This window comes from Hyposmocoma kahamanoa, unplaced genomic scaffold (genome assembly GCF_003589595.1).
Source record: "Hyposmocoma kahamanoa isolate Upper Pololo Valley unplaced genomic scaffold, ASM358959v1 296, whole genome shotgun sequence".
In the NCBI taxonomy this organism is placed as follows: domain Eukaryota; kingdom Metazoa; phylum Arthropoda; class Insecta; order Lepidoptera; family Cosmopterigidae; genus Hyposmocoma; species Hyposmocoma kahamanoa.
Genome location: NW_020653780.1, coordinates 3194306 through 3198252, shown reverse-complemented (window position 1 = coordinate 3198252; position 3947 = coordinate 3194306).

Genomic DNA, 3947 nt, shown 5'->3' with positions numbered 1-3947 from the left:
AACAATTTCAATATTCTAAAATTGGGTTATGGTTTATTATGATATCTCAAAATAATATTTTGTCACTTAGCGTTTTAGTTAGCGGACGACAGTACACATTATTATTGAGTTCCGGTTTCGAAGGGTAAGTGCTTGTGAAATGACAGGCACATGGGACTTGTCAACTTAGGGTGTCGGGCGCAGTGGCAGTCTTCCTCAAATCTTTGTGATTAAAAGCGCACGACTTGTTCGTCCCGTCAGTCGCTATCATAAACAAAAAAATGAATTAATGGAAAATTATACACAACAAAATTATTTTTCAATACAGTTTTGTGCGTGTAGAAACAGGTATGCTTGATTTGCCGTTGTAGAAATAATTTCTCGAACAATTAATATGAATAAACTCAAATTAAAAATATTTTCATACTAAACTTACGTACTTCCCTGGACGAACACTTCCACAATGAGTTTTACTGCTACTAAAATTTTATGATTTCCAAGAATAGGTTATCGTTTCGATATTGTACATCCAAAAAGACTTTATATCGTAACATCGTCTACAACTCACGTAACAAAGCATCGTTTATAAATCAACATCTCCCGGGAAAAATACCTCTAGTAACACTAATTGGTTCCATGCAAATAGGGACGCTTCGATTACCATTACGCGTGATACGGCTGGATTGGAAAGGAAAAATAAATGTTCATTTTTAACGAGAACACTTTTAGAGTAGAAAAAAACACATTTTCGACGAAGTCCGAACATTGATATTGAAAGTTTTTATACATTGAAGTTGAAAGCGACAATTTGAAAAGAAAAAAGTTTTAAGTATACTGTAAACGCTGTTGTTGTTTTCGTTAATTCGTAATCAAAGAGATGTATTGCTCTTTTTAAATTGACAATTAAATTGCAATAGGGTCAATTTCTCAGAATAAAGAAATCACGGTACCGCTAATAACGGTAGTGGAAAAAGTTGTAATATTTTTTCATTTGTCGAATAAAAACATTCGAAGCTCTCAGTTGGTCACGACTTAAATTCCATTTTTCTGGATCTAATTTTTCCCTTAGTTTGATTTTTCCCTTCCATGACTTTGTACTTCAGCCATTAACATATTATCTACTACAACTCATATACCTCGTAGCAGCAGATCAGTCATCATTATTATGAATGACGACTAAATGAAATAAATGCTGCTTGGACGCTGAGGAACTCGTAAGGTGTAAACTGAAATAGACTAATATTAACATAATCCAAGCATTTTTATTATTTGCAGAAGACATTTTACAGTGTCAATTTCAACCATAGATCTACCAACCATAGTGTATATATATATATAACATTCGTCCATCCCTACAATTTACAACATCTCCTCGATAAGCCGCCGAGGTCGCCTGATGGTGCGCTCATGGCGCTTTGATGCTCGCTGTAGGGACGCCGTGGTAGGTGGCGAATGCGTAGTAGCAGCGCATGGCCGCATTGGGGTGGTAGCTGAGTTCTGCGTTCCTGACGAACTTGCAAGGGGTTCCACCTCACTGGTGTTTATATGATGCGGGTCGTGTGTGGCCTGAGAGCCGTCAGTAGAAACTGGAGTGATATGGTCGGCTAAGCGGGAACGCACTTGATCAGCATGATATCTCCTTTCTACCCCATTGGCTGTGTCTACGGTGTACGAGTATCTATGCGTACGTCTGGATATGGTAGCAGGTTCCCATCGTGACCCATCCCGGGCTCGGACAAACACGCTGTCCCCCGATCTAAAACATGGTGTTAAATTTTCTGAATTTATATTAGCCTGTATCTGCCTATGCTGCAGGGCCTTTTTACAGTTAGGGCGTGCGTTATCCAAAATACAATGCAGCTGACGTCCGAACATAAGTTGTCCTGGGCTCTTACCGGTGGTGGAATGAGGTGTTATGCGGTAGGAAAAAAGGAAATTTTCTAGTCGTCCTTTCAAGGTGAGATGGTCACTGGCACTTGATGATAGCCTGGATTTGAAAGTGCGAACCAGACGTTCAGCCAAACCGTTAGTCCGGGGATGGTACGGGGATGATTTTATGTGTAGATTCCCTTGTCTCTACAATAGTCTTGAAATTCCTGAGAAGTAAACTGTGGTCCATTGTCAGAAACCAAGAATTGAGGGAAGCCGAAGGTGGTGAAAATGGAATCTAACTCTTCACACAGTTTAGAAGTGGTTATCTGGTTCATGGGTTTAATTTCGACCCATTTCGAAAGCGCATCTGCTAAGACAAACCAATATTTTCCCTCGAACGGGCCTGCAAAATCAATGTGTAGCCTTTCCCACGGGTTGTCAGGAACGGACCACGAGTATATAGGCAATTCAGCGTTGTTCGGCCGATTCTCTTGGCATTTGCGACAACGTTTAATGTACTCCTCAATGTCATCATCAATGGACGGCCACCATACGTAAAAACGTGCTAGCGCTCTCATTGCGGATATGCCTGGGTGTCATGTAGATGTTCCAAGGTGGCCTTTCTCAGGGTGTTCGGTATTACTATTCGACCTTGCCACATTAATATCTTATTTTCAATGGACAACTCAGTGCGCTTCCGAGCATAGGGCTTTAAGTCATCTGAATAAAAATTTTCACGCCAGCCGGTCTTGATGTACTCTGATACCTGTTTAAGCAAAGGGTCCTTCCTTGTCGCGCCTCGTACACTGTCCTCTGTTAACGCAATATCCGAAACTCTTTCATGCTGCAACTGAGCTACCACTCTGTGTACTGTCAATTCTGCATTAGACGGTTTATCTTCTGGATTGGGCATCCTAGAAAGAAAATCAGCCATAAAATTTAGATGCCCTTTTGTAAAAACTATATCGTAGTCATACCCTCCAATGATTAAAGCCCAACGCACTAGACGGTTATTGACAATCTTCGGCAAGTTACGTTGTGGCCCCAAAACGCGAATCAATGGCTTATGATCAGTGCTAAGTATGAATTTGGTACCACGTAAATATTGATCAAACTTTTGGATTCCAAAAAGTATTGCTAAAGCTTCTCGGTCAATAACTGAATATTTAGTTTCCGCTGGTCTTAGTTTCCTTGAAGCAAAAACGATAGGTTGAATTTTGTCTGCCGATTTATGATATAGGACGGCACCCACACCTTTTTCCGAGGCATCGCAGGCTAAATACAATGGGCGCTTTTCGTCAAAAGCAACAAGCGGTTTCGATTTACTAATAAGATCTTTTGCGTTCTTAAAACTCGTATTTTCTTGGACGGTCCATTGCCACTTTCGGCGACCACCAGTCAATGCATGCAGATCTGCGCAGACACTATGTAGGTGAGGAATAAATTTCTCGTAAAAATTTATAAGACCTAAGAACGACCGCAGTTCTTGGGCGTTAGTGGGCGGTGTCGCTCTCATTATTGCATCAATTTTCGATTTCGTCGGCCTAATTCCGTCTTTAGTAATTGTGTGCCCTAGGTATTCAATCTGTGTCTGGAAAAATGAACATTTCTTTAAATTGACTTTTAAGCCCGCCTTATCTAGTTTGCTAAACACGGTCGATAGCGTTTGGAGGTGTTCAATGTCATTTTTCCCTGTTAAGGCAATGTCGTCAAAATACACTGCGACATTTGGTACACCGTCCAAAAGTTCATCCAAGTAATATTGGAAAATTGAAGGAGTTGTTGAGATTCCAAATGGCATCCTATTGTATTGATAATATCCTTTGTGCGTAGAGATTGTCAGGTACTGTTTCGACTCTGGAGCTATTTCAAATTGCAAGTACGCATCCCTTAAATCTATTTTCGAAAATTTGGCTCCATTTGCCAGATTTTGTCGTAGCTGGTCAAAGAGTGGGACTGGGTGAGAATGAGTGACAATAACAGGATTAATAGTGCTACGAAAATCACCGCAAATTCGGATTTGGCCATTTGTTTTTACGACATTCACTGTGGGTGTAGCCCATTGTAATGGCGTGACATTTGGATCAACTTTAGTC